Raw genomic sequence first — 11,571 nt, 5'->3', positions numbered from 1 at the left:
AGCAGGTATTTCTGTGTGGACGGCCACGATTCGGATGCTTTTCGGGGTGAGGAAGTCACTACCGAGTCAACACTAAGGTTTTGTTTGGGTTTCATCGTGGAAAATCTGGACTTCGTAATTACTCTCTCTATGTTTCTCTACATCTACGTCTTATCTTCAGACAACGGTGGTTGTTGAAGAAGTCTTTGCTCATGTTTCACCTTATGGCTTGTGGAACTGAACTTTAAGAACCATTCCTGGACTTGGAGTTTGGGACTTTGCCACACACACACGAAGAGTTTAGTTTTTGGGGTTAATGTTCAAGGTTTAACATTTTTGAATTCTAACATACTAACATTTTTACTTCTCTTTTTTGAATTATCATAAGCAGTGATTAATAAAATAGTTTTTACACTGAATCATGTGTCAGTGTGTTTCGTTTGTTGCTGGTTCGTAACAGCGGAAATGGAACTTCTTCAATAATATTTCCAACAACATTGGTTAAAGGCGGTATTTGGTGCAAAGTATTTTTTAATTTATATAATGGAAGAAAATTGCTAATTATTTCAAGAACCAACATGCTACAGATTCAGTATTAGTGCAATAATTCAGTAATTTCTGAACCCTATTGAACAGTTCCTTGAAATTGTGAAGTGACCGCGATTCAGACTAACACTTTGAAAACATTATCTTTTGAGAGTCCTAATTTGCATGGGGTCTCCTGATCCTGATCCCACTGAGTCAGCGTTATTGGTTCTGCAGGTAAATGCACAGACTCTGGGTAAATTTCAGCTGCATTTGATATCATTCACCAAGCTCACGGTTTTTTCATTTGATGCCTCCACGTACTACTCCAAGGTGCAGGGCTTGTTCTGAATCACACTCTGTTCTGAGAAATTCGGATCTTTGGAATAAATTTCTCCGTTTCCCCACCTTCATTAAGTCCTGTCTGGTAATGGTGATTATGCTTCCCTCGGCCCTTCGATCTGCACTTCATAAGAATCACCATGAGCTGTGCCCTGATATGATATCATGCCTCAACTTGATTATATTGTTCACCAAATAACCCATTTATCACCCAACAATAAACTCCAGATTGGCCAGGAACCAATGGAGGGTGCATTTAGGGGGCAATGAATGCTGTTTGAAATGTTATTTTTTCTCTGTTGCACACTGCCTGTTACTTCCCCAGACCCTGAATGCACACATTGAGATTGCAGCTGTGTTAATCTTAGCATCAATACTTTTAAAAGTCGAATCCGATCCCAGTGTCCTGACTGGATTCTTGCAGTTAAGAAACATAGTGTAACTGGTACAGGAACCTCCTGGAGATAAGGCCCTGGTTAATGATTACAGTTCTGGGCTGAGATAATTTTGTCCTGTAATTAATGAGTGCAAAGTTCAATTTTCACATCAGAGGAAAAAGTGAAATTATACTTCGTGTATCTCCGAGTTTTATTTTCTTTCTGTTGAATCATTTCACCTTTTAAGTTAGTAATGGTTTCACCAATCTATCAACTCGTAACTTCTTTTTGAAAAAAAGAAAAACTCCGATGATTAAAATAATAGAATTTTCTAAGTTATTGCTGTTCAAGATAAATGAATGCTGTAATGTTAAGGACATGAGCTGGATCGTCCCTCAATACATTCCCTCTGTTGAGGCAAATTTAATTATTTGTTTGTTCTGTGCCCTCTCCTTGACGCCAGAGAGCCTCCCTGTGAGACAGTTCTGTGCGCTCTGCTCAGCATCAATATCGTTTCTGTAAATGGAAGCATGACACTGTGCTCTGTTCGAATGTATCTGTTCATCGCGATTAATATGTATAGATTACAGCATTCCAGTTCTTTACAACTATTGTTCTTCGCCACCGGCTCTCTCCAGATTTCCCCACACTCATCCTGATGGTGCTTTATCCATGACCTTGTCAGTGACGCCCTGTTGCTGGAGACAGGGTAATCGGCCATAATTAGGCCCTGTGGTGCAGCGGTAAATATCTTCAGATCTCAAGATCTCATCCTTTCTCATAACTGGTCTGGGGGGGCTGAGAGATTTATAAATGACAAAGATATATCAAAGTTATTGTCGACAGCCGGTGAGATTACATCAGGAAGTTTACATTGAATACCTCTGTCAGAGGTACTCAAGTTTCTGCAAACAAAAAACACATTTTCTTGCAGATCCATAAAGCTACATGATTGTAACGGCTATATTGAACTTCTTTCAATACTGGAATTACTGCCATGACAACTGTGCCTATTAAAACATCATAATGTTGCCTAGTATTGTCTGTTCCCTGACCTTGTGCTGAGTCCTGAAAATTGGAGAAACTGAATTTTATGGGACCCAACAGTAAGTGAACACACCCTGGGTAAAGCTTAGTTGATAACACACTCACAAACGTGGACTACAGCCTTATTAGTGCAGACCTTCACACCCTGTTCCCTTACACTTGTACTGAAACACACAAAGACTTATTCAATCAAATATTTCTAAATTGTTGTTCGATCCAAAATTACCACTTCAGTGCACGTTGACAATTGTTTACGTTTCTCTCGACAATTCGATCTGATTCAGAGAAAAGTCACGACCCGAATCCTGGTTCAGTTCCTTTGGTGCCTTCGCTTCGTTTTATTGTTCACCTTGCAACCAGTTTATTGTCAGACCATAAACCACAGCGACAGCTGAGGACAAAGTTCGCTGTGGATTTATTGGACAGAGACAGCAGAAGGAAGGCCACTGTGAACTCTGGTGAAATGTTGCACGTTTGGAATAATCTTTTCTTTGGAACACGGAACATACCTTTCTCCAGATTTAACTGTGCACTCACTGCCTGCAGCTGCACTAATCTCTACATCAGACCTTTTATGAATCCATCCCCAGTGGGGTCATGACAATAATGGGCAATGCAACAACTGTGCAGAGATTATCCTCTCCTGGAAATAACTTCGTGTAAAGTCCACATGAAGATAAGAATGTGCTTTATTGCCAATTACGTGTTCACTTACTGAAAATAATTACCATCTCGCAGCAAAAATCAGACAAAATTATGACTATTTACTTTCTTCCTGTTGGTGTATTTCCTTGATATTACATTGACTTTACAGATCCATCAACCATGTGTCATTACTGAGTGATCTAAAAACTCTGAAAATTAAATTCACTGGGTCTCTTTTTTTCAGAGGTTTCTGCTGGCACATTGAATTGGGAGCAGGACATTTGGCCCCTCAATCCTGCTCCGTCAGTCACTGTGATCACGGCTCATCTGTCTGTGATCTCAGCCCCTTAGTCCTGCGACCGCCTGCAACACCTCAATTCATTACGGAATTAAACACATTGGTAAAAAACTCTGCTTCTCCTTTCCTTTGAGGAAGAGAATCCCAAAGACATACTTGTCCAACACCGAGAAAAACGTCTCATCTATCTTCTTCTGTGTCCGTAAACGCATTCTCCCATCCTTGTCAAGACCCTACATGATATTTTATGTTCTTAACAAGTGCTCAACCCACTCTACTAAACACCAGCGGGTACAGTTTCCCCCCGATTCATCCAACACCAGAGCACAAAACAGAGTCACCTCTAATTCTTCCAAATCAGTAAAAACAAGCAAAGGTTGACATGCATTTCCTCACAGAACTCACACAGTACAGGTATCTTTCAACTGAACCTCATTTGAGCTACAACGGGCGCATTAACATCCTTTCTGACAGAAGAAAAGCGATATTGCATGCAGCGATCCACAACAGGTCTCATCAACAGCCGATATACAGGGAGCCTCACCTCCCTACGTTTCCCCTCATTTTTAACAGCAACTTAGCCAGTTTTCCTAATTACATCCAGTACCTCCCTACTGAAGAGTAATCGGGGATAGACAGATAGTGTCGATCTCGCCAGCCAAAGAATAAATAAACTGAAACTTCAGTTCCCTCATTCCAGGAGCAATGATGCCCAGAGTGTGGAAGGGTCAGCGTCCTGCTGCTGGATGCACTGGGGTGGGGACGGTTTGAGGCTGTGGGAAGCTTCCACCTCCCCAGATTTTACTCTTTATTCCTAACTGTGCGAAATATGTGACATTTTCAACAACACTTCCCGCAGCACCAGGTTCCGGTGGGAGATGGTCAGAAAGGTTATTCATTGATCTGAAGAATTTCGCTAATGCCAAGAGGGAATTTGTTACAGATCCACTATTCATTAACCTAATAATGTCCCGGTTTCATTGCAGAGTTCATAAAAGCGCTGTGCATTTTGATTTTGTTTTTCAGAAGATACTGGGTCCTACCTTTAACCGAGTCTCCAGATGATGTTCCCAGCGAGTCCCAGTGAGGCTGTGTTCTGGGCTCTGCAGGAAAATGAACACACTCTGGTTACAGATAATCATTAACTAAACCCACAGTTTTATCATTAGACCACTCCTTGGTACAATGCTTGTTCTGAATCACACCCTGTTCTGTACAAACAGAACTGTTGTAACAAGTTACTAGTTTCCAGCTGCTACTAAGTCTGTGCCCGGTAACAACGACAATGATCCCATCAACCATTCCTTCTGCGTTTCAGCAGAAACCCCATGACCTGTAGCCCGAAGTGACACCCTGCCACCAGTTTGGTTATATTTTTCTCTGTATCTGTTAGAATCACCAATGTTGTTCCTCTGTTTCAGAAGGGAAATAGAGTCAGGAAGTGACAGGCCCTTGGGCTTTACATAAGTGGTTGGGAAATTGTGGGAAAAATCCTCTGGATAGGATCCACTCTCATCTGGAAAAGCATCAATTTATTCGGGATGGTCAGCAGGGCTCTTCGGGGGAGGCCAAGTCTTACAGACATGATTAAGGTTTTTCAGGAGGGGTCGAAGATGATCGATGGCGTTCTGACAGTGGACAGTACATACCATGGGGTTTACTGAATCTTCCGACAAGATTCCTTCATTTTGGGCGGATCCAGAAACTTAACCACATGGGATCCATGGAGAATTGGTAGTTTGGCCATAGAAGAGAGAATGCAGTAGTGCAGGGTGTTACTCTGACTGCAGGTCTGTGACCAGTCTTGTTCCGCAGGGATCAGTGCCGGGACCTCTATTGTGTGTGACATATAATTTAGTAAGTTGATTAGAAAGCTTGTAGCTGACACAGAATTTGGCGGAGTTGTGTATAGTGAAAGAGGTTTTCAAAGACCAGTTGGGAAACTGAGCAGAGACATGTCAGATAAAGTTTATCCCGGACAAGTGTAAGATGTGCACTTTGGGAAGTAAACCGCAAGGGGAAAGTATATAGTAAACGGCAGGACGCTTCGGAGCAATGATGTACAGAGAGAACCTGGGGTGCAAGTCCGTAGCTCCCTGAAAATGGCAGGAGAGGTAGGTAAGTTGCAAAAAGAGACAAACGGCATATTGTCTTCGACGGCCGGGTGGTGAGTATAAATGTCGGGAAGTCACGCTGCAGCTGTAGAAGCCTACAGTTCTGTCACGTTTGGAGTATTTTGTGCAGTTCTGTTAGCCTAATTACAGGAAGCATGTGGATGCTCTGGAGAGGGCGCAGAATGGACGTTTCCTGGATTAAAGTGTATGTGCCAATAAGAAGAGGTTGGACACACCAGGCTTGCTTTCTCTGGAGTGTCGGAGGATGAGTGGAACCTGACAGATGTATATAAAATTATGAGAGGTATGGATAGAGTAAATAGTCAGAGTCACTTTCTCAGAGTTTGGAACTTTACTTTGACAGCGGAAAGTTTAAAGCAGATGGACGAAGCAGGTTTTGGACACAAAGGGAAGTCGGTGCCTCGGACGCGGTGCCAAGGTAAGTGGTGAAGCAGATCCGACAACAACGTTTCAGAACCTTTCCGTCAGCCACATGAACAGACAGGAACAGAGGGATGTGGACCATGTGCCGGCCGGTGGGATTAGTTCGGATGGGTATCATGGTACCGCACAGACACAGAGGGCCGAAGAAGCTGTCCCTGCACTGTTCTATGCTCCATATTCCCCGTCAACAGAGCCCGGAGAGAGACGGTCAGAGATCAGTGAGACCCAGCCCCAGTTGGACCGTGATACCGCTGTCCCACTCCCCAGTGATGGGAAACCAGTCCTTCTCCTTACCGCCGCTGCTTCCTTCCCCCAGAGCCGGACTCTGGGCACTGCCGGCCTGGGGCTGTGTGAACAGGGTCATCCAACCTTTTCTGATGTAGCCCCGAGCCCATTTCCCTGAGCGGACTCTTGCGGTGCGGACGGTGCTGCATCAGTCCCGTGGACACCGGCTCCTTGGCTCCGGACCCGGGAAATGGGCAACAGCAGGAGCCCACAACTTGCTGCTGCATTTTCTGCCTTTAATGGTTATTGTTTGCCAGAGTGAGAAGGTAAACTGATCCTGTGTGGCTCTGTGATTTGGGGAAGAGTGCGTAATAGATAGATAGATAGATAGATAGATAGATAGATAGATAGATAGATAGATAGATAGATAGATAGATAGATAGATAGATAGATAGATAGATAGATAGATAGATAGATAGATAGATAGATAGATAGATAGATAGATAGATAGATAGATAGATAGATAGATAGATAGATAGATAGATAGATAGATAGATAGATAGATAGATAGATAGATATGGATAGATATAGAGATAGATAGATATAGACAAATAGATAGATATGGAGAGAGAGAGATATAGTGATAGAGACAGGGAGAGATAAATAGAGAGCAAAAGAGATAGAATGCATAGGTAAAAATAAGAGAATGAGATAGGGAGAGATGTAGATAGAGAGGTGGAGAGATCGAGAGATATAGAGATCGGGAGAGAGATAGAAAGAGTTCGATATATAGTGATAGAGGGAGATAGAGAGGAGAGAAAGATAGAGCTAGATAGAGAGAAACAGATAGAGAGCTATGATGGAGAGATAGAGACAACCAAGCCAGAGAAAGAGATAGAGGGAGGGAGATAGTGATATAGAGATCCAGAGAGAGAGAGATATAGAGAGGTAGATTGATAGACAGATAGTGAAAGATATAGATGGAGACAGATAGATATATAGAGAGAGAGGGAGATAGAGGGAGAAAAAAGGGGAGAGCCATAAATGGAGAGATAGATGAAGGTAGAGGGATAAATATAGGAGGACAAACGGAGAGCGATGGATGGACAAACAGCGAGACACAGAAGGGAGAGAGGGAGATAGTCGGACAGACAGACAGATAGAGCTGGGGGGAACGGACACAGACGGGAAGGGGACGAACGGACACAGACGGGGGAGGGGACGGACGGACACGGCCGTGGGGAGACGGACGGACAGCCGGAGGGAGACGGACACAGCCGGGGGGACGGACTGACAAAGTCGGCGGACGGGGACGGACGGACACAACCGGGGGCACAGACACAGTCGGAGGGGGGCGGACACAGCCGGAGGGTGCGGACGGACACGGACGTGGGGGTGGACGGACGAACGCAACCTGGAGTAGGACGGACACAGCCGGGGGTGGACGGACACAGCCAGTGGGGGACGGACAGACAAGTCCCGGAAGGGGACGGACGGACACCGCCCGGGGGGACTGTAGGACACAGCTGGGGGGACGTAAGTATACAGCCGGGGGGGGGGGGACTGACGGACACAGACGGGGGGACTGACGGACACGGCCGGGGGGGTCGGAAGGACACAGCCGGAGATACAGACGGACACATCGGGGGGGGGGGGTGACTGACGGACACAGCCGGGGGCGGACTGAGGGACACAACCGGGCGGACTGACGGACACAGCGGGGGTGGATGGACACTGTCAGGGGTGGACGGACACAGCAGGGGGTGGACGGACGGACATAGACGAAGGGGCGGACGTACAAAGGCGGGGGCGACAGACGGACACAGCGCGGGGGACAGTTGTACACATCCGGGGGGGGGGGTGACTGACGAACACAGCCGGGTTAGGACTGACGGACACAGCCGTGGGGGACTGACGGACACAGCCGAGGGAGGGGGTTAGTCACTGTAGGGGGGGGAAGGAAACAGCCGGGGAGACGGACACAGCCGGGGATGGACGGACACAGCAGGGGGTGTCTATATACGGGGGGGGGGGGGGGGAGCGGACGGACAAAGGCGGGGAGGACAGACGGACACACGGGGGGGGAGTGAGGGACACAGCCGGGGAGTATGGAAGGACGCAGCCGGGGGAGACAGAAGTACACAGCTGGGGTGGAACGAAAGGACACAGCCGTGGGGGAAGGAAGGACAGAGCCGGGGATACAGACGGACACATCCTGTGAGGGGACTGACGGACACAGCCGGGGTTGAGACCGACGGGCACAGCCAGGGGGGAAGTCACAGTCGGGGAGGACGGACAGCCGGGGGGACGGACACAGCCGGTGGTGGAAAAACACAGCCGGGGGTTTACAGACACTGCCAGGGAGGAACGGGCACAGCCGGGCGACGAAGGACAGACACAGCCGGGGTGTGCACGGACACTTCCGGGGGTGGACAGACACACCCGGGGTGAGGAAGAACGGACAAGCCGGGGGGAACGGACGGACAGACGCAGCGGACGGACACAGCCGGGGGGGGGGGGGGACGGCCACAGACGGGGTGGACGGACGGAAACAGACTGTGGGGAACGGACGGACACAACAGGGAGAGGACGGACGTACACAGCAGGGATGGACAGACGGACACAGCCGGGTGGACACGGACGCACACAGCCGGGGTGGCGACGGACGGACACAGCCGGGGTGGACGGATGGATACAGCCAGGGGGGCGGATTGTCACAGTTGTCGGACGGGGACGAACAGACACAGCCGCGGTGACGGACACAGCCGGGAGCTCGGACGTACCAGTCGGGGGGGGGGGGGGGAGGGCTGGACGGACAGACACAGCCGGGGGGCGGACACAGCCGGGAGGGACGGACAGACACAGCCGGAGGGGGACGGACAGACAGAGCCGAGGGGTGGGACGGTCACAGCCGGGGGGGGGGGGGGGTGGGACCGACGGACACAGATGGGCGGGGGACAGACACAGCCGTGGGGGACAGTCAGACACAGCCGGAGGGGGACAGACAGACACAACCGGAGGGGGACGGACAGACACAGCCGGAAGGGGGACGGACAGACGCAGCCGAAAGGGGGACTGACAGACGCAGCCGGAGGGGGGACGGACAGACACAGCCGGGCTGGACGGATGGAAAAAACCGGGGGGTCACAACCGTGGGGGATAGACCGGCGCAGACGGGGTGGGGACGGACGAACACAGTCGGGGTGGGGAGGACACAGCCCTGGGCGACGAAGAGACACAGCAGTAGGGGGACTGACGGACACAGCCGGGGGAAAGGACTGACACAGCCGGGAGGGGAAGGGGAAGTCACCGTCGGGGGGGATGGCCGCAGCCGGGGTTGGACAGACACTGCCAGGGGGATCGGACTCAGCCGGGGTGAGGAAGAACGGACAAGACGCAGGGGGACGGACAAACAGCCGGGGTTCGGACACAGCCGGGGGTGGACGGACACAGTCGGGGTAGACGGAAGGACACAGCCGGAGGGAGAGGAAGGACACAGCTGGGGGGTTGAATGGAAGGACACAGGCCGGAGGGAGCGGAAGAACACAGTCAAGGGGGAACGGAATTCACAGTCGGGGGGACGGACACAGCCGGGCGGGAACGGACAGACACAGGCGGGGGGGTACGGACACTGCCGGGGTGGACGGAAGGAAACAGATTGGGGGACGGACGGACACCGTCGGGCTGGGGACGGAAGGACACAGCCGGGAGGGGACGGACAGACACAGCCGGGAGGACGGACGGACACAGCTGGGAGGGTGACAAACGGACATAGCGGGGAGGGGGTACCTGACGGAGACAGGCAGGGTGGGGACGGGCAGACCTTGCCGGCGGGGGCGGACACAGCCCGGGGCGACGGACAGACACTGCCTTTGTGGTAACTGCCGGACATAGCCGGGCGGTGGACGGACGGGCGGACACAGCCGGGGCTACACAGTCGGGGGAGTTCGGACACAGTCGGGTGGGGGCGGACAGACACAGCCGGCGGGAACGGACGGACACAGCCGGAGGGGGGACGGACGGACGAACACAGCTGGGGGAGACACAGACGTGGGGGTTCGGACACAGTCGGGGGGGGACGGACACAGCAGGGGTGGGAGGACGGAAAGAGCCTGGAGGACGGATGGACACAGCCTGGAGTGGACAGACACAACCAGAGAGGGAATGGACATACTCAGCCGGGGGGACGGACGGACACAGCTGGGAGGGTGACAAACGGACATAGCCGGGGGGGGGGTGACTGACGGACACAGGCAGGGTGGGTACGGGCAGGCACAGACGGGGGGCGGACACAGCCTGGGGCGACGGACAGACACAGCCGTGGTGGTACTGACGGACACAGCAGGGGGTGGGGGGTGGACGGTCGGACGGACACAGCCGGGAAAACAGACGAACACATCCGGGAGGGGGGGTCTGACGGACGCAGCCGAGGCGGACGGACGGACACAGCCGGGGGGCAAAGGTAAGTCACAGTCAGGAGTGGCGGACACAGCCAGGGGGACGGACACAGCCGGGTGTGGACAGACACTGCCGAGAGAGAACGGACACAGTCATGATGAGGAAGAGTGGACAAGCCGCAGGCGGACAAACGGACAGCCGGGGGGCTCGGACACAGCTGTGGTGGTCGGACACAGACGGGGTGGACGGACGGACACAGGCGGGGGATTGGACGGACACAGCAGGGGGGTCGTGGACGGACAGACACAGACAGGGGATGGGACGGACGGACACAGCCCGTGGGGACGGTCGGACAGCCGAGGGAGACACAAACGTGGGGGATCGGACACAGTCGGGGGAGAACGTTCACAGCAGGGTGGGAGGGTCGTACACAGCCGCTGGGGGACCATCACAGCCGGGGTGGACGGACGGAATGAGCCGGGGGGGGGGGACGGACGGACACAGCCGGGGTGGGGATGGACAGGCACAGCCGGGGGGTGGGGGACAGACAATCCGGGAGTGGGGACAGACAGACAAAGCCTGGGGGGACGGACGCAGTCCGGAAGGGGACAGACAGACAGAGGGGAACGGACAGGCACAGCCGGGGTAGGGTTGGGGTGGGGAGGACGGACAGACACAGCCTTAGATTTAAACCTTTGTTTTTCTTCTCTTAATCTATTTAATGTTTTGTTTTAATTACAGTTAAGAATTTAACAAAAATAACTGTTCGTTTGCTTTCTTTTCGAAATAATTATTAAACCGTATTTTTTAACTGTCGGCTGTTAACGCCCTTTGGCTCTGTTTCAATCTGACAACTATGTTGTGATTTCGTTATCTCTATTTGTATTATGTTGTTCATTTTAAGACAAAACATGTGTGATTTATATATTTTTTTCAATTTGGACTACTGCCACCAATAGAATTAGAGGGCAACTTACTGGCTGCCGATTGGCCAGTTTTCGGGCTGCTGGGGGAGGGGTGGGGTTGTTTTTACATTTTTTTTCTTCTGGGCTAAAAAACATCTTTTTTCTAAATTGTCTTCACATCCTTTTCGTCTTTGAATATGTTTTTTTACTTCCTCCTGTTGGTAAGACCCGGAAATATCAAGATACCATTTTTAAAAATTTTGTTAAAATGG

General features: G+C 51.0%; 1 long non-coding RNA gene across 1 annotated transcript; it reads right to left on the bottom strand.

Annotated features, from left to right (window-relative positions):
* Positions 1-1,593: 1,593 nt before the first annotated feature.
* Positions 1,594-6,282, bottom strand: LOC127581415 (uncharacterized). The gene is made up of 3 exons (XR_007957952.1): positions 6,066-6,282; positions 4,257-4,316; positions 1,594-2,021 (listed from the first exon to the last, which is right to left on the bottom strand). It is a non-coding gene; the product is annotated as an uncharacterized LOC127581415 (long non-coding RNA).
* Positions 6,283-11,571: the final 5,289 nt, after the last annotated feature.

The sequence above is a fragment of the Pristis pectinata genome, chromosome 21, assembly GCF_009764475.1.
Source record: "Pristis pectinata isolate sPriPec2 chromosome 21, sPriPec2.1.pri, whole genome shotgun sequence".
Taxonomy (NCBI): domain Eukaryota; kingdom Metazoa; phylum Chordata; class Chondrichthyes; order Rhinopristiformes; family Pristidae; genus Pristis; species Pristis pectinata.
This window is presented reverse-complemented; position numbering and strand designations above follow the sequence as displayed.